We start from the raw sequence: 26,524 nt of genomic DNA, 5'->3' as shown, positions 1-26,524 counted from the left end.
TAAGTAGTCTTATTAGGATAATACAGCGAAACATTTGCTGGGCACTAAGATTGTCAGAGCAGAAACTGAGACAATAAAAGCAGAAAGATGAGGAGGTATTGAGGGACACCAAAATCCAGATGCCCTCATGCCTAGATCTAATCCAAATTCAATTTTCAAAAAAGGATAAGACTGATCCAGAAAGAAAACAAATGGAAGTATGCATTTTTACTCTTTCAATACAAAAATTAAACAGACTTTTTTTAACAAAAATTGAAAGTACAACCATATCTATAAAGTAATTTTATAATACAATAAATAAAATATACCAACATTTAATTACAAATACACAAACACTTTATACAAGGTACACTTAAGTAATGCAAATTTCTGTCATTAGAATATAAATTTTATGAAATATTTGTAACTGTACATAATATTACGGTACAAACAAAATTATATTGTATTTCATACCATACAATGATTATCTTTAGGAATAGAATTGTTGTCCTTGGCTATTATATGACTAACTCAAGGCCTAGCATGGGTTGCTTCATTTTCATTTGATGCAAGTGGAAGGTTTACCAAGTTTAAAAGGAGAATCTAGGACAGTATTGACCAGTGGTTCATCCAAATTACAATTAGAGATTTGCCAATACTGTTAATCATTTGAGATGTTTCTTTCTGATACCTTTAAGATTACACAGAAAATAAAAAGTAAATATAAGAGTAACAAGTGCTATAAGCCTAAGTAAAAATAAATTATCACTTATATTTTGTCAGGGTTTAAATTGACACTTTCTTAAATATGTTTGATGTGATTTTTTGTTTTCCAGCCAGAAGCATATAAAATTGAAGAAGTATTTTCCTGGAGTCTCTTTCAAGTTACAGACGACCTTGATAATGACAACAGGTTGGATGGTATTAAAATTAGTAACAAAATAAAAATTTGCCCCTTAAATTACACAGGATTAGAATGCAACAAAACTATCACCAACACATACTGCTACACTGTAAGGAATACTACACAGTAAGGCATAACTATGTAATAACGAAGTTTCATCTACTTTATTTATTTCAATATATCATCTACTCTACCAGAATGAGGTGCTAATTACATAGGAAGCAGGAGGTCTAGATTCTGGAGCCAAATCTGAGTTTTATTATGAGGTCACCTTCAATAAACCAATTATACTCTCTATATCTCTGTTTCCTCTTATGTAAAATAAGGGATGGACATCGGGAGACTGCAGCATTGCAAAGAACTGTATATACATTATACATTATTTTACTTAAAATTTACAAAACCATAAACAGTAGGTTCACTGCAGAAATGGCCCCAATCCTCCACTTCTTTTGCAATGGGGCCCTCTGCTCATTCTTTAAAGGATAACATCTGTGCCCAACTACTTGAATCCAAGTGAACATGGTTTTTCTTCTTTCGCCAACAGAAATCACAGTAATAGAGTATTAGATTCAAGCCTAGGCCGTAAGACACTTAGAGTAGTTTTATTCACTCAAAAAGACTCTAAAGGAAAGAGGAAAAGAAGTCTAATCCAGGTTGAAAGATGATGTAAAGCAGAGATAAACAGTCAAGCTGAGGGTGTCCTAGACCAGAGAGTGTCCAAATGACATGCCAACTGATTACAGATATACTAAGTGAATGCAAACACAATGATCCAATTTCAGTCCAGATCAACAGCACCATCCTGATGACCACATAGACTCCTGGGTAATAACAAAAGATTACTGTTTTTAAAGCACTGAGTGGTTAGGTAGTTTGTTACCCAATATTTTTATATCAATAAATAATGGATACATCTATAATGAATATATGATCCCTTTCTCACCTCTCATTTTATTGACTAGAAAACTAGAACTAAGAAATAATTAACTAGCTCAACATTAATAAGTAGAAAGTTGTCATCCTAATCCATATACTTTCTACTACAGAACAGGGTATATCCATTTTTTATGGGCTCTTATTAATGCTTACCAATAAAATTATGACAAGGCGCAAATGTCCTTCAAAAACTATGGAAAAAACATATAAATAATCATTACTTTTACTATCTGATTCCATACTCCATCAAAGATGCATATATATATATATATATGTATAGAGCTTTTTTTTTTTAAATGTAAATTCAAGTTAGTTAACATACACTTTAGTCTTGGCTTCAGGAGTAGAACCCAGTGATTCATCTCTTTCTCTTACATATGACACCCAATGATGATCCCAGAAAGTGCCCTCCTTAATGCCCATCATCCATTTAGCCTATCTACCCACCCACCTCCCCTATAGCAACCCTCATTTTGTTCTCTATATTTAAGAGTATCTTATGGTTTGCCTCCCTCTGTTTCTATCTTATTTTTCCTTCCCTTCCCCTATGTTCATCTATTGTGCCTCTCAAATTCCACATGAGTGAATTTTGAGAAATCTGTGTTTCTCAAATCCCACATGTTACCTTTCTCTGACTTATGTTGCTTAGCATAATACACTCTAGTTCCATCCACGTTGTTGCAAATGGCAAGATTTCATTCTTTTCATTACCAAGTAGTATTTCATTTCCATTGTGTGTGTATATGTCTGTGTGTGTGTATGTATATATATATTCACATATATACATACACGCACGCATATATATATATGTGTGTGTGTGTGTGTGTGCGTGTGTGTATACACACACACGCACACACACACACACACACTGGAAAAAATATATATATACATACACACATACATATATCACATCTTCTTTATCCATACATCAGTCAATGGACATTTGGGTTCTTTCCATCATTTGGCTATTGTTGACAGTACTGCTATAAACATCAGGGTACATTTGCTCTTTTGAATCAGCATTTTTATATCCTTTGTATAAATACTTAGTAGTACAGCTACTAGGTTGCAGGATAGTTTTATTTTTAACTTGATGAGGAACCTCCATGCTGTTCCAGAGTGGCTGCACCAGTTTGCATTCCTACCAACAGTGGAAAAGGGTTCCCTTTTCTCCACATCCTCACCAGCATCTGTTGTTTCCTGAGTTATTAATATTAGCCATTCTGACAGGTGTCAGGTGGTATCTCATTGTGGTTTTGGTTTGTATTTCCCTGATGATGAGTGATACTGAGCATCTTTTCATCCGTCTGTGAACCATCTGGGTTTCTTCTTTGAAAAAGTGTCTGTTCATGGTTTTTGCCCATTTCTTCACTGTTTTTTTTGGGGGGGTTGGTGGATTTGGTAAGTTCTTTATAGATTTTGAATACTAACCCGTTATCTGATATGTCATTTGCAAACATCTCCTCCCATTCCGTCCGTTGCCTATTAGTTTTGTTGATTGTTTCCTTTGCTGCGCAGATACTAGCAAATCAAATTCAACAGTGCATTAAAAGAATTATTCACCATGCTCAAGTGGGATTTATTCTTGGGCTGCAGGGCTGGTTCAATATTCTCAAATCAATCAATATGATACTCCACATTAATAAAAAAAAGGATAAGAGTCATATGATTCTTTCAATAGAAGCAAAAGAGGCATTTGACAAAATACAGAATCCTTTCTTGATAAAAACACTCAAGAAAGTAGGGATAGAAGGAACATACCTTAACATCATAAAAGCCATATATGAGAGGCCCACAACTCATATCATCCTCAATGGGGAAAAACTGAGAGCTTCCCCCTGGGATCAGGAGAACAACAGGATGTCCACTCTCACCACTGTTGTTCAACATATTACTGGAAGTCCTAGACTCAGCAGGAATGAAAGGCATCCAAATTGGCAATAAAGAAGTCAAACTTTCACTCTTCACAGATGACATGATACTTTACATGGACAATCCCAAAGATTACACCAAAAAACTTCTAGAGGTGATACAGGAAATCAGCAAAGTCGCAGGATATAAAATCAATGTACAGAAATGGGTTGCATTTCTATATACCAATAACGAAGCAGCAGAGAGATATCAAGGAATCAATCCCATTTACGGTTGCACCAAAACCATAGGATACCTAGGAATACAATTAACCAAAGAGGTAATGGGACGCCTGGGTGGCTCGGTCGGTTAAGCGTCCGACTTCAGCTCAGGTCACGATCTCACGGTCCGTGGGTTCGAGCCCCGCGTCGGGCTCTGGGCTGATGGCTCAGAGCCTGGAGCCTGCTTCCGATTCTGTGTCTCCCTCTCTCTCTGCCCCTCCCCCGTTCATGCTCTGTCTCTCTCTGTCTCAAAAATAAATAAACGTTAAAAAAAAAATTAAAAAAAAAAGAGGTAAAATATCTGTATGCTGAAAACTATAGAAAGCTTATGAAAAAAAATGAGAAAGACACAAAGAAATGGAAGAACATTCCATGCTCATGAATTGGAAGAACAAATATTGTTAAAATGTCAATACTACTCAAAGCATTCTACACATTAAATGCAATTCCTATCACAATAACACCAGCATTCTTCACCGAGCTAGAACAAACAATCCTAAAATTTGAATGGAACCAGAAAAGACCCCAAATAGACAAAATTATGTTGAAAGATGAAAACAAAAGCTGGAGGCATCACAAGTCCGTACTTTAAGCTGTATTACAAAGCTGTAATCATCAAGAAAGTATGGATTGGCACAAAAACAGACACACAGTTCAAAGGAATAGAGAATTCAGAAACAGAGAAATATATGGCCAACTAATCTTCAACAAAGCAGGAAAGAGTATCCAATGGAAAAGAGACAGTCTCTTCAGTACATGGTGCTGGGAGAACGGGACAGTGACACATAGAAAAATGAAACTGGATCACTTTCTTACACCATACACAAAAATAAACTCAAAATGGATGAAATACCTAAATGTGAGACAGGAAACTACCAAAATCCTACAGGAGAAAACAGGCAGCAACCTGTGAACTCTGCCGCAGCAACTAGGTACTTGACATGTCTCCAGGAGCAAGGGAAATAAAAGCAAAAATGAACTATTGGACTACTGGGACTTCATCAACATACAGATCTTTTAAAAGTTGAGGGGCATTGCTCCAGATGTGCTTTCAGTTCCAAATGATGTATATATATGATCTTTTAGTTTCTTTCTCCTGAAAGTGTGTATCTCTCTGTAGATGGGCCTGAGGAAAGACATTACTAGCAAGAATGGGAAAAATATAGATATGTAACACATGGTTGGGTGGGTTACATAGTAAAATGAGTAGGAATTAATTTCTCGGTGCTCTAACAAGTGAAAAGGATTTATAATGCCTTCAATATCTTCCTTTCCTCAAGAACTCATCATACTAATTGGTTGTATTATGTATGTGCATGCACAAATGTGTTGGTATTAAATTTAGAATAATTAAAATCTTGGGGCAAAAAATACATTGTTAAATGATTTCTTCAAGATTTGTGTTATATATTCTTATGGCACTGAATGTACATTTCAGGATTTTATTACATTTAAGACACTCCTATACTTGTTAGAAACTTAGCCATTAAAATTTCATGTATCATACTTCACTATATTTTATTATAAGACACCAGACTTTGTTCTACCCACCACTAGGAATTTGCTTTGGTTACTTTGTGAGAGATTAAGGCTTTTCTCTGGAAGTTAGCCAGATGAAAGATGTTTGATAGCCTAGATTAAATAGATGCATATTTATACACTCAAACTAGAAAGTTTAGAGGGAACCCTATTTTCTGATAAGGTAAAACAAGCTGATAAGATAGTAGTAAAACAATTAAACTAAAACAAATTCTGTGAATACTTGTGCATTTATTTAACAGGTATTTATTGAGTATATATTTTGTGACTTATAAGGTGATCTCTATAGCTATTAAAGATTGCCACTTAAAGAACTTAAAATACAGGAAAGAGATGATACTAATAACTAGGTAATTTATCCGTGAACAATTTTTTCTTAATGTTTATTTATTTTTTTTAATTTTTTTTTTTTAACGTTTATTTATTTTTGACACAGAGAGAGACAGAGCATGAACAGGGGAGGGTCAGAGAGAGGAAGACACAGAATCTGAAACAGGCTCCAGGCTCTGAGCTGTCAGCACAGAGCCCGACACGGGGCAGGAACTCACAGACCACGAGATCATGACCTGAGCCGAAGTCGGCCACCCAACCGACTGAGCCACCCAGGCGCCCCACTTAATGTTTATTTTTATCTTTTTTTTTTTTTTCAACGTTTTTTATTTATTTTTGGGACAGAGAGAGACAGAGCATGAACGGGGGAGGGGCAGAGAGAGAGGGAGACACAGAATCGGAAACAGGCTTCCAGGCTCCGAGCCATCAGCCCAGAGCCTGACGCGGGGCTCGAACTCAAGGACTGCGAGATCGTGACCTGGCTGAAGTCGGACGCTTAACCGACTGCGCCACCCAGGCGCCCCAATGTTTATTTTTAAAGAGACATAGCACCTGTGAGTGGGGGAGGGCCAGAGAGATAAGGAGACAGGATCTGAAGCAGGCTCTGCATTAACAGCAGAGAGCCCAGTACAGGGCTCCGACTCAAAAACTGAACCGTGAGATCATGACTTGAGCCAAAGTCGGACACTTAACCTAATGGACCACCCAGGCACCCCCTCCCTGAACCATTTTAAAACAATGCTTACCTTTTATTTCCATTATTTAAGTATTTCAGAGGAAAGTTTTTGTCTTACTTATCATGATAATAAAACCAGATTACAAGTTAGAAAAATTGGGACTTACTTCTCATTATCCTGTGATTTGTTTTATTATCATAACCAGGTTAATACTACTACATATGCATATACTATATAGCAAGATTGTTGCAGGAACAAAATGGGATGATATGAATGAGGAGTTGTTAAATAATATACATTATTCAATATATTCTTATCTCTTCCAAATATATTATGTAAAATACTTGACTTGCCCAGAATTGTCAAATAAACTCAAATTTAAAAATGCATCTTCCTTATTAAAATAGCTATTTAATCCTAAAATGACACCTTCTATTAAGAAATTCCCAGGACTCCTGGGTGGTTCAGTCAGTTAAGCCTCCAACTCTTGCTCAGATCATGATCTCAGATCAGGGTCCTGAGACTGAACCCTGCAATGGGTCTCCACACTGAGTGTGGAGCCTACTTAAGATTCTCCCTCCCTCTCCACGCCCTATCCCTCTACCCTGCTCACTCTCTCTGTCTATCTAAAGTAATAAAAAAAAAAAAAAATAGGGGCACCTTGGAGGTTCAGTTGGTTGAGATGAGACTTTGGCTAAGGTCATGTTCTCATGGTTCGTTATTAATTCTAGTCCACATCAGGCTCTTCGCTGTCTGCATGGAGCCCAGTTTGGATTGTCTGTCTCCCTCTCTCTCCACACCTCCTCTGCTCACTCTATCTCTGTCAAAAGTAAATATTAAAAAATGTCAATAAATAAATAAATAAATAAATAAATGGCACATGGGTGGCTCAGTCAGTTAAGTGTCTGCCTCTTGATTTTGCCTCAGGTCATGATCTAGGGTTCGTGGGTTCCTGGGTTCAAGTCCTGCATAGGGCTCTGAGCTGGTAGTACAAAGCCTGCTTTGGATTCTCTCTCTCTGTCTCCCTCTCTCTGACCCTCTCCCTCTCTTTCTCTCTTAAAACATTAAATAAATAAATAAGTAAGTAAATAAATAAATAAATATTTTTAAGAAAAGAAAAGAAAAGAAAGGAAAAGAAAAGAAAAGAAATTCTCCAGTGAGTTACATGTTAGAGCTTTACTTGCTCCCAGTGTCTCACCAGGTATAAATTCTTCCTCCTATTCTAAACTAAAATTTCTTCCTTTCTAGAGTAAATCAACAGATGGAAGGCATCCATGGCTTTCTAGAAAGTTGATCCCTATAAACTATAGAAGTGGGCAGAGTGTCCAATGCTAATGCATAGTAATTTTTTTTTTCTTAACATTTGGTGGGGTAAAAAATAACTTCTCTAGTTATCATTTCTCTTCTCACATTTGTGACAGCCCCATCATCAGTGACATGACATTAGTGTTCAGGGTGTCCATCATGAGAAAATGCATTATTCATTTACATTATGAATGAACTTTTAAAACAAAAATGTCATAGATGGTCTGCAGAAACTGAAGAAAATATATCTAATTATACAAAGAAGCACTGACTGATATATAATGCCATCTTTCACATTTTTCATACATGATTTATTAGTTACAGTAGTATTGCATGTGCATTTTTGTTTTAAGACAAGATACCTTTCAATACAAGGGACAAGGCAGGCACACACACATACACATCAATGAACATTTATATACAAGAGCTATTTATTATTAATACATTGTCTTCTGTAGGGAGACTTTGGTAATTAAAATAGAGAGCATCTAAAGAGCATAAATCCTAATTTTTGACAACTTATTTAAATACTGTGTTTCCAGTTTGATCGTAACAATTAAGTTTTAGTGGCTAAGTTTCCAATTGTGATAGGAATATTCCTGAGATGTAACAGAAATTCGCTGATGGGTACACTCTATGCTGTAAGGATACAGAACTCAAGTCTTCCTGAATAAGTCATTTAATTGTCAATCTCTTTTTCTTCCCCAAACTTTTAATTTTCATTTTAGTAAGAAATGTATTATGAGTTTTATCAGACATTCTGACAGAATGCATACATAAATTTATCAAATATGAATAAAGCATATATAATACACATATATATTTCATAATAAGAATAAAATTAACTATGTACCAACTTTAATTTGAAGAATTAGAACCAAAACAGAAAGAGGGAAAAATGATTAAAGTCTGAATGAAAGTGCCTCAAATAGGCTTTAAGTTAGGGCAAAGAAAACAGGAGCTGGGTTTCCCAAGTATCAGTTAGTCTGAGTAAAACTTCATTGAGTTTTGATAATTATCATTATTGTTTCTAACGTCATTAGCTTCCAAAATGTGGGTTATTTCTAATATTTTCTTAAATTTTTAAGGATTTATTTGGAGATTTTTAAAAAAATCTCACTCAACTAAATAATGATAGAAGTAATGGTCTTTTGCTCTTTTTATCTTCCACCCCAAGCACATTTTAGGCTAGGCAGGGAGCAGTTACCACCAAGCACCAGGGATAATGGAAAATGTAAACACACCAGATTAGTTCTGGAATCAAAAGGGCACAAAATAAGGGTCAGATGTGGAGGTTATTCTTTCTGCCTGGCAGTTAGTGCCCTTTACCATATTTCTTTATCATCCTTATCCTAAAATTTCATTCTAAATGTCATCTTCTCCATAAAGCTAGCTTTATCCTCTTAGCCAGAAACTATCAGTTCCTGGACATGAGGAATGAAGTCTAATTCATCACTCTGTTCCTTCCTGCCTTATCCATTGTAATTGTTCATTTGATGCAGGGTTTTTATAGGAGTTCCTAGCAGTCTAGGTTTCTAGCTTTCAGAGCATATATAGAGTATTAGTGTTTGTTTTGATGTGGAATTCATGCATATCTTTTTGTTCTTTTATCTTATAAATGATAATGACATGAATATTTGCTGTCTATCCTTCCCAGTACTGTGATTTTCATGATAACAGCAATCATGTTGTTTTAATCACCATTGTATACCCTTCACTTAACACAGAATCTTGCTTATAAAAGGACCTCAGCAAACACAGTATTTGTTAAATGGGTGAACTTAGGGTCAGGATGATGATATCTTGCAAGACAAAGGGAGAAAAACAATTCCTTAAAGATCAAATGCTTAACCTCAAAAAAAAAAAAAAACTGTTAAGATATGTGTACATATCTACTTTCTATCATACCCAACTGCTTTTCAATAGCTAGGTTATGTCCAAATCTTTCATTAAAGTGTATGTTTGTCTGGAAGTTGAAAAATCAAACTAGCATGATATCAAAGAACTATGGAGTTTTCAAAGTTTTATAAAAGCTTAGTCTAGAGAATAAATAATAGGAAGGAAAAAGAGAAAGAGAAAACTTTTTGGACTAAAAAGGATAGGAATGTCATTCTGCCTGATCAGAAATAGGACTCGGGAGTACCTGGCAAACTCTCTGGTAGGTGCCAACACATCAGAGCTCTGTAACTTTATGAACTCCCACCGAAACTGGATCTTAGACACTGGCCTTGTCAGTTTCTCCAGAGTTTCCCATGACTTTGGGTAAATGCTGGCATAGTAGCCTTCAGATTCAAGGGCCTTGAGACTCGAACCAAGAGGATATCAGCAGTCAGCCCTGATTTTCCACTTCTGATTTTTTTTAGTGCATTTGGCACATACTGACAAACAAGAATCATGGTAACTTTCCAGGTCCGGTAAGGAAAGGCATATTGCTCAACATAAATGGTACCATCAAAAACAGCTGAGACATATAAGTGTTATATACTTACAGATATTGTCTAATCACAATGAGTTACCATTTTAGTTAACTTTTCAGCTCTTTTTATCTTACAAGCCACATTGCTTCCCATGAAAAGTTTTGTTTTAAAACATTTATTTTGAAAATTATTTCTATTAACACATACTATGACAAATATATTCTTAAAGTGTGGATTTAAAACTGTGATCTTTCTTTGAGCTTTAGTTTCTGTTCTAGCTATTTTATTGAACCTCTAATTAGAGTTACAGAGATACTGTTTGTTTTGGATATATCAGTCTCTCTTCATACATGTGTATAGGAGAGACCTTATATGAACTATGCAAACTGAAAAATCACTGTTAAAATAGAAACCCCACTACAGAAATCACCCCCACCCAGTTCAGTTTTCTTGTCTTTAGATGATTTATTTGACTCTATGAAATCCTCATGTTTATTCTACTCAACACAATAATATTTTTCTTTTAGTTAAAACTTCTCTGTTAAGTCACGAACAACTTTTGTTGGATAGTCTTATTTTGCCCTTCAGAACCCCCTCTTCTAAGTCTGTGACCCTGAGGTTCTTACTCTACATGATTTTTCATGAATCATCTGGGAAAATTTCCAAGAGTGTTGAAGCACAGCCAGGAAGCTGAGGAAATGCTGAAGAGAGCTGGAGAAAAACTGCTGGGAGGGTCAGAAGAATGTCAGAGAAGGTCGGGAAACATCAAACCCAGAAAGGCTCCAAACACGTGCCCTGCGGTCAATATCATGTCACAGACAAAGCTTCAAAAATACCAAGGTTAGAAAGCTACTTTGCATTACTTTTTCTCTCTCTCTTCATTAGCTTTCTTAACATTTACTATTAAGGAGACGAATAGTACAGTAATAGAAATATACTAGCAAGAATGTTATGGCCAGATAATAACTACTTAATAATAAACATAACGACTACCAAATATTGAGAATTCTCTGTTCAGCATTATATTGATCACTTCACATACATAATCCCATTCCACCATTCCATAGTATTATCATCACACTTTTCTGATACAGAATCTGAAAATAAAAGAACTTGTGTTAATTTAATAAGGTTACTCAACCAATGAGAAAAATTCAGAAACAGGTGTACTAGACCACAAAGTTCCTTTAGCCGTGTTATGGCAGAGACTTTTGCAATTGTCTAATACTGCAAATATACGTGATTACTAAATTAACTGTAAGTATAATGTTACTTTTCTTTCCTCCTATAAGCCAACTTTAGCACAATAAGAAAATATTCACCTTATGCTGGTTTAAAGAAAGGTTAAATTTGTTTCAATTGTTAAAAAAAGATCATATCCGTAATACTGATATGGGTAGAATGATTATCCTAATATCTAAAAAAACTCAAATTATAATAGGGAAAAACACTAAGCATATATAAGCATAGTAAATGACAAATGATTTGAAACACTCTTAAATTCTACAGAATTACTGAAGATCTTACTTGCATGATATGCTTAAAAATATTCTAAATATCTCAGGGAGCTGAAAACAAAACAACAGTACACTCTCTGTACCCATTTGAGCAAGTGTTTTTACACTACTCAGAGCCAAATATATGATTTAAAAAGAGCATGAGCCATTCCCGGAGGTAGAGGAAAATGAAGAACCCAAATTTTCTTCCCTGTTTTATTCCTAACATCTCAACCAGTAGAATATAACAGACTGTTGGTAATGGCTTTAAGTTGAATTACAAGGCTCATTTTGCTACAGGCACACTGGTTTTTGCTTCGTTCCTCCAATTCTCTTGTTTTCTCTTACTTCTAAACCCTTATATGTGGTTCTATGAAATATCTCTTCCTTAATTCTTTTCACTAATTGAACTATACACTCTTCCTCTAAATGTCAAGACAAATGTAGCCAGCTAAGAAAAAATTCCATGATCTATATCACCTCTCCATGATTTAAACACTCATTAATACCATAAAACATTAATAGCATAAATCACAGTTTCTGAAGTATATATTTATTTGCTTAATCAGGTAGTTAGCACCTCTCTTCCATAAGCTTAAAGTAATGTGTGAACAGAGATGATGCAGGAGGCAGAGTAATGGTCCACAAAGATGTCCATGTTCTAATCCCTGGATCCTACTAGTATGTTACATGGCAAAGGGGAGTTAAAATTGCAAACAGAAATATGCTTGCAATCAGCTGACCCTAAAATAGGGAAACTTCTGGAATATCAAGGAGTGGAAGTTATGTGTTCACAAATATCCTCAGAAGTGAAAGAAGGAGTTGGGAGAATCAGTGTCAAAATGATTCAGTGTGAGAAAGGCTAGACCAAGCATTACTGGTTTGAAGATGGAAGGTGGTCATGAGCCAAGGAATACGGGTACCCTTTAGAAGCTGGAAAAAGCAAGGAAATGGTTTCTCCTCTGGTGCCTCAGAAACGAATGCAGCTCAGCTAGCAATCTGGCTTTAGCCCGATGATAACATGTTAGACTTCTAACCTACAGAGCTATATGATAATATATTTTGCTGTGTTTAACCACTAAGCATGTTGTAATTTGTTTCAGCAGTCATAGAAAGAAAATAGTAGATATTATTCCCAGACCCTGGTGCATGCCTGGTACATGGTGTTTGATACTATTTGTTTAATAAACAAATAGTTAATAAACTTGAAGGATGTGCTATGTCAACTGGATGGTACTGAGGTCCCAATATTTTCTTCTCCTTCTATTTATAAATTAACTTGAGTCAAGAAACATTAAAAAAACACACAAACAGTATTCTGTGGTTTGAAAATTATAGGTCACATTCTAAAGCCTGCATGCATGGCAGATTTAGAACGAGAGTTTACACCACCCACCTTCACCAGAGCTTTGTATGATCAGGCTCTCTGAGTGTGAGCAGTGAGTTAATGTGAAGGGGACATAGCTGGCCAAGTACTAAAACCTCTTTTAGAAGCCAAATGTGATACAATTTTTGCCTCAAATTAAAGGACTCCTATTATCTTGGAGTGACTCTACCTTCTGTTTACAAATTATTTCACTTCTGTTTTGTCATTTACAGCAATCCTGTAGACTACCTGTTTCTAATCTTATTTTCATGTCATTAACCAAGGCTCAAAACATGTTATTAATTAAGGGTCTGTCCTGGTAAAAGTGTATGAAAGGAAGGTAGAGCATCCCACCTCAGAAGGCAGTAGGGAGGATTATTTCATCCCTGGCATTTTTTTTTACATGGCCTGTGCATGGGGCACTGGGGTGGCTCAGTCGGTTGGGTGTCCGACTTCAGCTCAGGTCATGATCTCACAGTTCAAGAGTTCAAGCTTTCCATCGGGCTCTGTGTTGACAGCTTCAGATTCTGTGTCTCCCTCTGTCTCTGCCCCTCCCCTGCTAACACTCTCTCTCTGTCTCTCAAAACTGAATAAACATTAAAAAAATTAAAACATAATAAAATGGCCTGTGCGTGACAAAAATAAAAAGCAGACCAACTTTCTTTGGCTTGACTCTGTTTAACTTATCTACAAGACGATGCTCTCCCTCCCTATCTCCCTCTGTGGCGCTATAATGTGGGATTTAAATCCAGGCTCACTGAACTCAATATCCACTTTTCTTCAGTCACATCATGTCTTCTTTCTGGAATTAGGCTTCCTCTGTTCAAATTCTTTTCACATGTGAACATTACTTGTCCTTTCTCTGCCTCATTTTCATTATCTATAAAAGGACAGCAACTGTATCTCAAAGGTAGTTCCTGGATTTAATATATGAAAAAAATGCATACGATAGCATCTGTCTTAGAAAAGCATTCTGTACATGTTAGCTCTTACAAGAGCTTTGAAATTGTCCCTGGAAAAACTTCTCAGGAAGATTATGGTGTGAGGTTGGAAGAAATATTTTCCTAAGCTATATGAGTGACTGTTGAAATAATCCTATGAAGTATGCGTAAAAATAGTTTATCTAACATGACTCCTAAAAAAAATGAGTTGGACACAGTTCATGAGGTCAAGCCTTGCGTCAGGCTCTGCAATGACAGCACAGCACAGAGCCTGCTTGGGATTCTCTCCTCTCTCTGCCTTTCCCCAACATGTGCATGCACACTCTTTCTCTCTGTCTCAAAATAAATTAATAAACTTAAAATAAAATAAAATAAAATAAAATAAAATAAAATAAAATAAAATAAAATAAAATAAGTTGGATTAACTAGAAGGTTTTAATTTGTTAACTAGTGTGTTCATATTTTAGGACAAAGCCAACTCATTTGAGCCAATATAACTACATCAAGCTCCATTTGTTAAGCCATGTGACCAGGGTTCAAATCCTAACTCTACCACTTACTATGTGTGTTAACTTTAGGCAAGTTAACTTACCTTTTGATGCCTCTATTATGTCACCTATAAGATAGGGATAATGATACTGACCTCACAGGGTTGCTGAGTATTAGTAAGTTCGTACTTGAAATGCACTTAAAAAATAGTGACTGTCATATATGTGCTCAATAATTACTTATTTTTATTGTAATATCCCAAGGTGATCTTTCAAGAAATATTAATTATGTGTTTATTTTTAAGTATTTAATTAAATTCCAGTTAACATACAGTGTAATATTAGTTTCAGGTGTACAATATAGTGATTCAATATTTCTATACACAACACTATGCTCATCATAAGCACACTCTTAAATCCTCATTGCCTATAAAAATGATGGTTAGATGCCACACAGTAGGTGGCAATGCATTCCCCATATATATGTTGTCAGGACCAAGGGCCTCTTTCATCCTTGTCAATCAACAGGAGTGCTATAACCTTCTCTCCTTTACACATCACAAAATCTTAATTATTTGAACACTAGAGACATCAGTGGATTTCCAATAGTTAAATACCTAAAACAACAACAACAAAGTAAATAGGATATACTCTTCAGAGCCATGGTCACCTACCACAAAGCAGACTTAAGATATACCTACTTCACATATTCCCCAGCTAGTTAAGCTACAAAGGGAATTCTAAAGGTTTTGTTGTGGAAGTTATAAAATTAAAACTATGGCAGTGGAATATTCATGAAGCCTTTTGTTTCATTTTCTGGTATATGAAAATAACTTTCAAAAAGTTAAGTGGAATGCTTTTATTTATTTCCTGTCATACATTCTAAATGGCCTTTAAAAGTCAGTAGCTGTTACTCAAGAATAATGAGGTATATTATTCTCTCAATGCACATGTAAATCTCCAATTAACACTAATGGTATTTATGGCAATGAAAACAAAAAGAAACCTACTTCAGTGTCTCAAAATAATCTTTATTTTTGATACCTACCTTTTTACCATCTAAGTGCAGTCAAGCACATATAAACAAATTAGTATTAAGCATCAATTTGACACTTCCATTCATGTTGACATTCTGAAATACTGTCTTTAAACAGTAATGTGTTTTAAAGCAGAGATGTGACTTTAGATTTAAGAATTTATATGTCTTTCCCATCTCTGCCATTAATATTAAAATATAAAAAAATAAGCATACACAAGTATTACTTGAGAAATACAAAAAAGGTGAATTTTTAAAATATGTGTGGCAAAATATTTTTAAGAGCAGTATTTCAAAAGATTATCTTTTTATGCACATACATAACTAGAATCCTAATATCCCCTTAAGACACAATCATATATCCTTCTTTAGTAAATACTTTTTCTTAGATTTCTATAATTATAGTCTTAATCATATAGTGAATTCTTCCTAAGAAGAAAGCGTTTAAATGGAAAAGTGAAATACCATTAAGATACTATTGAACTGAAATAGCATCTTAAAGAATATATGTTTAAGGTATTGTGAAACTGCCTGAAAGAGATAGGAGAGCACAACTGAAATAATTATTTTTATTATTCTAAATGTAGAATGATCTACAGCCACCCATAGGTCTTTGGTAGAATTTGAAACTTTAACATAATTCTTTTTTTCTTAAGTTCATTTGTTTATATTTATTTAGAAAGAGGCAGAGCATGAGCAGAGGAGGAGCAGACATAGAGGGGGAGAGAGAGAAGCCCAAGCAGGCTCTGCCCTATCAGTGCAGAGCCCAAGGCGGGGCTCAAACTGATGAACCATGAGATCAAGACCTGAGCCTAAATCAGTAAGTGGACACTTAACCAGCTGAGACAACCAGGCACCCCTGAATCTTTAAGATAATTCTACAAAGACACTGGACTACACATAAAAGTGTAAGTCCCTATGTAGAAAAAATAAGCCCAGTATAACAGATTTCAATCAAATAAGAATAAAGGGTATGATAATATACAGAAGGAATATGTTGATATAGCCCAAACCTATTAATTTGTTATGGCGTTATTTACGTTTGAATGCCTGAATAAACATATCTTCCAGAAAAATTATTTAAAGCAACTATAGCAAGTAAATAACTTATCAAAACATAGAAAAATATAGTTCCTAATAAAACAGAACATTCCCCTCTAAAAATCTTGACTAATGAAGTAAAATTGTCTTCAAACTGAGATATTTATCTAACATCCACTCATATAGAATACAACCATATCTAAACAAAGGTTATCATTCCTTTCTAGGTAAAGAGAAGTTGACATTTTAAGAAGCTAACTTATTAAAACAACAGGTAGGTTTTATTTTACATGCCCATTCATCTAAGAAAATTTTATTGACTTCTTAGAGATTAGGCCTAGAACAGTGCCCAAACCACAGCAGGCACTTGATAAATATTTTTTAATGAATAAATTAACTAAATTTTGGAAATCCTATTTGTAACATCAGAAATGTACTTAAGTCTCTCCTATACCATGTCTCTCAGTGTCAGGCAGTAGGTAAATATATATTAGTTCGTTTTATAAAGCTCAAAGTATAATTGGATATAGAGGAAAAAGCAGATTATTATGATTTAATATAGTAAGTATGATACATAATATGGTAAATGACATTTGAATGGATTAATGCCATTCCATGACATTGCGTGCATACAAAAAGTCTATTTTTGACTAAAGTATTAAGATTTACTTTAAAACATTTTTCCCAAGATTACTTAGTTAACTCATCGCTATATACATAACTTATCAGATTATGTCAATGAATATATTTTTAGGAAGTACAATAATACAAAGAATACTTGAAAATGTATTCTTTGTATAATTATATTTTTGTTAATTATATTTTTGTATTCTTTTTTATTAATGAGAAGTAAAAATGTTACCTACAGGGTTTTAATCAACCTAATGATTACCTTATCATGAAATTAGCAATTTGCACTCATTTTGTTGATGATATTATTAATTCTATAAGATGGAACATTGGTTAGACATAGTTTAGGGGTGTGTAAGAGTATGTTTGCTTTTTTTGTGTGTGATTATATTAATGACAACTGGGATTTTACTTACACATGACTGGTAGATGAAATTGTTTCACACTGATTTAAAACCATACGTATTTTTAGCTTTCTGTCTTCTAATATGACCATGCAACTGATCCTGATTGATAAACCTGTTATCCGTACAGTGGTAGGATCACTCTACATGGTAGGACGTCAGGGTTCACTAGACCCAATTTTCATTTTGAGTTTCTTTTTTGAAAAGTTCTAACTCTTTTTAAGACTTGTTATTTTATGACATTTATTCTATCTTAGCTGTCCTTCAAAGAACAAGAAGAAAATTTATTTAGTATTTTTAAATTGAATAAAACTCATTCTATCCCACAATTAAAATGTGCATTCACTGTCTCTTTTTTATGAATCTAACACACATATTGGCTCTTATACAGTTGATCCCTGGGCTTGAACTGTGCCAGTCCACTTACACACAGATTTTCTTTCAATACGGTACAGTACTATAAATGTATTTTTTCTTCCTCCTGATGTTCCTGATGTTTTCTTTAGTTTGCATTATTGTAAGAATACGGTATATAACAAATATAAAATATAAAATATATGTTAATTGACTATTTGTGTAAGCTTCTGGTCAACAGTAGACTATTAGCAGCCAAGTTTTAGACGAGTCAAAAGTTATATACACAGTTTTTAAAAAAAATTTTTTTTTAATGTTTATTTATTTTTGAGAGAGGGAGAGAGACGGAGCGTGAGTGGGGGAGGGACAGAGAGAGAGGGAGCTACAGAATCGGAAGCAGGCTCCAGGTTCCGAGCTGTCAGCGCAGAGCCCGATGTGGGGCTCAAACTCACAGACTGTGAGATTGTGACCTGAGCCGACATCGGACACTTAACCGACAGAGCCACAGGCGCCCCTATATACACAGTTTTTGACTGCACAGGGGATCAGCACTACTAACCCTCTGCTGTTCAAGGGCTAACTGTATTTCCAATACATTGAAATATTTTGTTATTTAATTACCCTAAGATTTCATTACTGGTCATTTCTTATTCCCAACCATGCTAAAATAAGTCTAAAACAAAAATAAAATGGAAAAGAATGATGGAATCACCTACAAAGATGATATAAAAAGAAACTGATCCTCTCTCAGCTTTCTTAGTGTATTGCCAAAATTACTGCATCATCTTCCAAGAATGTATTATATTCTGCCTTTGGATTTCACTGGGTAGTTGAAAATTCAAATGTCTTAATTTATCCTTTTAATAGAAAAGTAAAGAAAATTGAAATGAAGACATTTTACAATTATTATATGAATCAAAATGAATGCAAAATTATTCATGAAGCACTGTTGACATTAATCATAATAGTTAAATTGATCATATAATTCTATAAATCACATAATGAATAATGAAAAAAGAAAATCTATAAATCATATAATGAATAACTAAGGACAAACAGAAAATGTGGTATTTATTTCCAGTTAGCATTTTGGTGGGAAGAACCTCATCATGCCAAGGACCATTCCATTTCCCTAAAAAGAATATATGGCAATATTCATTCATTTCTATTTCTCCTGGTATGCTGAGGGTTAAATAACCACTATATGATCCCAAAAAGTCATAAATGAAATACACAATACTGGATATTTCAGAGATACTGTCTAAAAAAATTTAGGAATGTCTTATATGTTTTATAGTCATTCATACTCATAAGCATCCACACAATCATGAGGTCCCAAAGACTCTCAGGAAAGTTTCTCAGAAGCCTCTCAACAGGCTTAGTATAGAAATTATTATGCATCTAGGGGCGCCTGGGTGGCTCAGTCCATTAGGCGGCCGACTTCGGCTCAGGTCATGATCTCGCGGTCCGTGAGTTCGAGCCCCACGTCGGGCTCTGTGCTGACAGCTCAGAGACCGGAGCCTGTTTCAGATTCTGTGTCTCCCTCTCTCTCTCTGACCCTCCCCCGTTCATGTTCTGTTTCTCTCTGTCTCAAAAATAAATAAACGTTTAAAAAAATTAAAAAAAAAGAAATTATTATGCATCTAAAAATACATTCTTCTTTTTAAATGGCAAATCTTTAAAAAATGAATGTGAATTTTATTATATGGTTTGTTACTAAATAACTTAATAAAATTGTAAGTCTTCTGATTAAATCAGATTCCCCCCCCCCCCTAATTTACAAGGCAGTCTTAAAAAAGAGGCTCTTAATTGACAGTGGATTTCAACTGTGACAAAAATTAAGCAAAAAAGAGGGATGGGATGAAGAAAAAGACACATTAGGATGCTAACCTGGGAGGAAATCTGTCCTAGTGGGGTTTTGGCAGTAATTATCCACTACATGCTTTTCCAAAAATATGAATGTATTGATTTTTATGAATCTTCAGGGGGAAAAAAACTAATTCATCTTCACTGGATTAAAAAAAATAAGATCTATTAAGACTATTGATTAATAATGACAGATATTGTGAAATTACATAGTAACCACCATATTTTTTCCAGTCAAGATGCATGTAATTTCTGTGCAGTGAAAATAACTCCAAAGGTTAGACTAAACACTCTGTTGGATTTCAACCCATTTTGTATTTCATCCAGAAATTTATCCTATAGCTCCTTTATTATATTACAGGTAAACACCTAGTGTGTCTTGGTCTTTGAACAACTTTGAAAATCTTAATGGATCTCCTATTAATGACTTGAATAAAATTTTAATACATACTCATTACTTATTTTTAGGAATTATGTTCTTAACTTTTGGGAAATTACACTTCAATAGTTTTAGAGTTTGTCCTGTTAATACACCCAAGGGAGTAACCTGACAATCATTTTAAAAGTATACCTTATGGGAGGCTTAAGCCCTGACACATATTTTCTTATTCCAGAGTAAATCCCAAGTGGCAGAACTTTAACTTTCTGAGCTCATTTATCTTTTATTTATTTTTTTCTTCTCTAATGATTTTCTATCTTTGTTTTTGTTTCTGTTTCAATCAGGTTCAAGAATTGGTTTTCTAAGTAAAGCCAATGCCTGCTAAGCCCTCGGGATGTCTGGCTTGCTGGGACCTAATCTTTCACTTCCTCAAAGACCAGAAACTTTAGCAAATTTGGGGCATCTCAAAATGAGAGTAATTCACACATAAACAATACTATATTAAATTTTCAGGACAGTGGTTAATACTCTGGCTTAGTGGTTGCCCAACTGATTTATATCACTCTAGGTTTATAGTACAAACTCAAGGAGGTCTATACTCTGCTGCATCTATGTAAACAATCAGGCTAAAAAAATAAAGCCAGCCTTTTTTTGCAGTCAGGAATAACTTTTAGAGACTTTTATAATCACAATGGAGAAATATTTACACAATTCATTTAAGTATCCAGATTTGGTGAAGTACCTTATTATGTTCAGATTTTTGTGTGATTGATATAAATATAATCATTCAGTGGGAAAAAAATCTAATGATTTAGTTTTATTATACTGTAGTGTAATAAATTATTAACTAGTTTTGTATCTAACCTAGTAATCTTATACTAACATTTTTTAATTGCCTATAAATAGCACTTCAAATGCTCTCTGAACCAATTTTAATATCCAACTGGTTTCCTCAGCAATTAGTTGAATAAACTCTTTGACACATATTCATTATATATTTATATGAGAATCATGTTTCTCAATTTTTGAATATTATATTTTAAGATAAAAAAGCATATGAATATTTGTCCCTATTCTCCCTACAGTAAGACTATTCCAAAGACAATTCCAATACTATTTTAACCACATTTTCATATCATATTACTTCTAATAATTCACTGAGAAAAGAAATCAACTTATTCTAAATCAGGTAAATGCAATTTGACTGTTTGGAGGCAGCCATAAAAGAAGGTAAAATTGAAAAATAGCATGTATTGAGCTTTTCTATATACAAGACACCTTAAATTGTATTACTTCTTCTAGTCTCACAACTATGTGAGATTAGTTTGCATACATCCATATATTCTGCTAGGTAACTGCCTTATATTGCCTATCCTAATATTCATCACATACTATTGCAGTTAATTTTAAGACTATCTTTCCTGCTAAATTAAATACATCCTGTGGGAAACTTTATGTTATTGTTCATATATGTATTGTTCATACAGAATTGATGTGAAGTGTATTTTATTCAATAAATTTTAATTGAATGAATAAATGGGTAGATAAGTCAATAAACATTAAAATTTATAGCTAGATTTAAACTAAAAGTGTGTGTTTTGATCAATCCTAAGAGTGGTCTAAATAATATTATTATAGTATAAATAGATGTACTTCCTGGTAGAGTTGTAAAACATGAAATTATATTCTCCTTCATCCCATTGTTTTCTATGATGCTTTCTATCTTTATTTCATTTTGTTTTCAGCATGACCACCCATCCTCAAGCGCCCATGAAAAGCTTATGCATGATTAGAATCAAAGCTTCAATGCCCAAAAGCACTGGTTCAAGCCCTGATTCATCAATCTCCTCCAATAGGTCATTTTAACCTCTCTAGATCTTAACTTTCTCTTCTTCAATCTGAGTATAAAACTGTCTGTTTTAAAGTATTGTAGAGAAGAAAAAGTGAAATAACTTATATAAGTACTTAACATAGAGACTAATAGAGATGTTATCACCAAATAATGCTCTTCATTTATAATTCCCTCTTGATAACCCACAACCAAGGACCATAGGCTCTGCCAGAAAACGCAACCTGGCTTACCATCATTTACTGCCAATTTTAGACAACTATTTAATCACTTTAAATCTCAATTTTCTCAAATTCAAAATGAGGGAAGAAGAGTAGCAATTCAGAAACTGGCCAATGTACCAGAATCATCAGTATTACATGGAAATTTGTTAGAAAGGTAATATTTCATTCTCACCTCTGAACTACTGAATCAAAAGTTTTGTATTTACAAGATTTCAGGTGATTCATAAGCATATTAAATTTTAAACATCTCAAACTAAATTAAGCCATCTTTCTGCTCCCACTTCTGAAAATATGAAAATATTTAAAAAATAATATCCATGTTATTATATTAGCAACACTTAACATTTTAACTTTTTAATTATATATCATTCCAGTTATCAACTGCTAAGTTACAATCTGCTACAAAGCTTGGTGGAATTAAACCACAACTATTTTATTCTGTTGGTAAGGAATTCAGACAGAACACCGAAAGAATGCCTTGTATCTGCTTCACAGTGTTTGGCGACTTCACTGGAAAGGCTTAAATTGGTTGGAGTTACTTGAATGACAGGTGTTGGAGTTATCTGTAGGGTTCTTCACTCACAAGACTGACACTTAGTCTGGGCTAACTAGGAGATTAGGCATATCTGAATTGTTTATTGAAATGTCTATGTGAGGTCTCCCAAGGAACTTGAGCTTCTCTCAGTAGTCTAACCTCAGAATGGTGAGCCTTCTGATATGACATCTCAGGGCTTGAAAAGAAAATGTTCTTTAGAACCCAAGGGAGAAGCTAAATGATCACTTCTGCCTTAGCTTTATTTCCAGTGTATTCAACTATTCCAAACACTAATAGATTTTCCCAATTTCATGGAAAGAGAATATGAATCCTCCATTTCCATAGAAAGGGTCAAAAATTAGCAGCCATGTTTTTAAGCCTAAATATTAATGATTTTGTTTTTATGGAAATGCCTCTCAAAAATGTTCACCAAAATGACTTCTGAAGAAGGATGAAATAGACAACAGTGGCAGTTCTCGGGGTAATGACATCACCAGGATAGTAGAAAAGGAAGTTTCAGCCCTTATTCTCACACGGAAATACAATTTAACAATGATATGAAGACTAAAATACCTTTATGAGAGGTCCAGAATCCAGTTAAGTTGCAGTAACTCTGATGGGCACAAAACCAAGAAAAAATGCACTGAAACAGACAAGAAGAACAATTTCACCTTAGCCACAAGAGTCCCTTCTCCTAGGTGGCAAAGCTCAGCATGGAGAGAGAGCACCTTGAGCTGTAACTTCCTCCTTACAGTGAAGAGAGGGAGAGACGGGGTATGTAAATGGCTACAGTCCCCTGCCTTTCAGTGGGCTCCCTAAGGGGATGGCTTCTATCTCATCTAAGACAGAGCCCTTAAAGAATTAGCATTGTCTGGATTCTGGACAGCTAGAAAAAAGGAAAAGGGGTGGGAGGCTTTTAATTTTTTTTAACGTTTATTTGTTTTTGAGACAGAAAGAGACAGAGCATGAATGGGGGAGGGTCAGAGAAAGAGGGAGACACAGAATCTGAAACAGGCTCCAGGCTCTGAGCTGTCAGCACAGAACCCGATACGGGGCTCGAACTCACAGACCGCGAGATCATGACCTGAGCCAAAGTCGGACGCTTAATGGACTGAGCCAACCAGGCACCCCATGGGGTGGGAGGCTTTTGTAGCAATCTTTAGAAAGAACAAAACTTGAGGTATCACACTTCCTAATTTTACACTATATTACAAAGCTATAGTAATTAACATAGCATGGCATTGGCATAAGAAACAGACATATAGATCAATGGAACAGGATGAAGCCCAGGAATAAACTAGCCGATATAATGATTACCTGATCCTCGACAAGAGTGACAAGAAGAGGATGGAGAAAGGATATCTTCAATAAATGGCGTTGGGAAAACTGGATAGCAACATGCCAAAGAATGAAATTGAACCTGTATCTTATACCATACACAAACGTGAATTCAAAGTGGATTAAATACTTAGTTAAACTAAGATCCACAACTATAAAACATCTAGAAGAAAACATGGTGGAAAAGCTTCATGACATTCTTTTCTTACTCTATGATCCAGTATGGGATATATACCAGAGTACACACGCCTCAATGTTAGGTGTACAGTTGGTCACAAGATAAAGTGATAAAACAATTAGTTCAAACAAGTGGCAAGCTAGTAGGGACTACATTTTGAGACAAGCAGTCTTTTTAGATTTCCCCAAATTCTAAGTGTTTATTTGTAACCCTCTATTAAGATATTCTAATACTTACAAAGTTTTAGAACCCAATCTTCAAAGATATTACTAATAACCAACCAGATATATAGTCAGAATTTATATAGTGAATTTCACTCTATTAATAAGCCCTGTGAAGTTTTAACCATAGGATTCTCATGTCAGAATAGCATGATTATATTCTTCAACCTGTGAATCTTATAACCTTAACTAAATCCTATGAAGATAAGTAGGAATTTAATAAACAACAAATTCTGGTTAAAAAATTTGAAATTATTTACAATCAAAACAAAAGGCAATTTCCAACATAACATTATGTAACAGCCAGAGAAATAATTTTAATATGAATTTTTCCAGTTCATGTTTGTCTTCTTTAAACCATATTTCCAATAAATTTTATTTTGTATAATTTCACTTTTGAACCTATAAATATTGTAAATATATGGTGTTAAACTGTAGAAGCAAATATAGCTGAAAATCAAGTGTATACATTTATCCACAGCAATTACAAATATGCTTCAGTGTATCCTTTCAGGAGAATCTAAGACATCTTAAACCCTTCCCCTCACTAAATATAAGTGCCTAATACCTTCCATGTCTGATTTTGTGCATTAAAAGCAGGTTATTCAACTGAAGCAAATCCACAGCTATGTTAATTTCTCTGAGGATAAAAAAAAAGTCTGTTGAAGAAGATAAACCCTTTCCTACTTTTCCTTTTTCAGATCAAAGGAAAATATACCTTTTTATTTTTGAAAGCTTATATGAGAGAAAGAATTATAACCACATATTGTAAACTGCATATTAAATCACAGAGTTTTAAGAAGAAAACAAACCTTCTTCACTGCTTGCATTAACATTTCTACTGTTTGTATTTGAATATTTTTGCTGATGGGTTAGAAAATAGTGTGAGTTATATATAGCTGAATATCAAAAGGAACAAAAATGATGAAACAAAACAAGAATTTCCAGAAGAGCTGTCAGGAAATATTGTCACTCATTATCATAGGAGCAAACATTTTACTATAGACATATTATTAGCCTTCTTTTCTTTTTAACATAGCTCTATATATTTTCAAGGTGACTTAGAATCATGATATAATTAACTCTCACAAAATTCTCATGGTGCCAATACATGTACATGTTATTTGTTATCAATTACATGTTGGTGGAAACTACCCTTGAATACCTTTTTCTATTTACCTGAAGTAGAATTTCTTTGGACTTTCAAATTCAAAAGCATGTTTTCTCAATCAGGTACTAATAACAAGTGCTGATAGGAAAGTAAGCAAACGAACCAAGATGACTATTATTAGGTTTTTGGAACACACCTTCTTTTTTTAGAATTACTTATTTGATAGAAATGCATTGAATATTGTGCTAGGTAAGAAACAAAATATTAAAGAAGTTATTTTAAGTGTTTTTGTTAACAATGCTTACATAGGATTAAAAAAAACAATTATAAGGAGAGAAAATAATGTATGTGTACAGTTAAATAGATTTTTTCATTCAACAGATCATTTATTGTATGATTTACATCATACAATACATCATATTGTATGATGATCATTACATCATGTAATATAATTTATGCTTTTTAAAATTTCTTTGCACAGATAAATACAGTACTTTCTAATGGAAACTGGAAATAGGTGATGACATGGAAAAGATAAAATCACTTGATGTATAATGAAGTGCATTTCTAACAATAAATAAAAGGGGATAAATGACTTTAATGCCTAATGCATTTGGGGCACACTGTGGATGGCCAATATATGTTTGTGGAAGAAAGTAAAGCATGGGGAGAGGAAGAAAAAGGTTATGGTCCTTGCATGAGAGTTGTGAGAGCTTGTGTCCAATATGCCGCCATTCATTTCTACCCTCTCAGTAGACACATGCCATTCCTCCATTAAACACTGTCTATCTCTCCACCCTCTGGATCTGGCCTAACATGTGACAGCTCTGAAAAATCAAATATGA

The 26,524-nt window shown here is 34.4% G+C and overlaps 1 long non-coding RNA gene and 1 other non-coding gene across 2 annotated transcripts in view; both read right to left on the bottom strand.

The window, feature by feature from the left end:
* Nucleotides 1-26,524, bottom strand: part of LOC122199221 — a 234,706-nt gene that overhangs the window by 161,399 nt on the left and 46,783 nt on the right. The window lies entirely within an intron of this gene.
* Nucleotides 14,944-15,074, bottom strand: LOC122203015. Its single transcript, XR_006195020.1, has one exon. It is a non-coding gene; the product is annotated as a U6atac minor spliceosomal RNA (small nuclear RNA).

Source organism: Panthera leo, chromosome A1 (assembly GCF_018350215.1).
Source record: "Panthera leo isolate Ple1 chromosome A1, P.leo_Ple1_pat1.1, whole genome shotgun sequence".
NCBI lineage: Eukaryota > Metazoa > Chordata > Mammalia > Carnivora > Felidae > Panthera > Panthera leo.
This window is presented reverse-complemented; position numbering and strand designations above follow the sequence as displayed.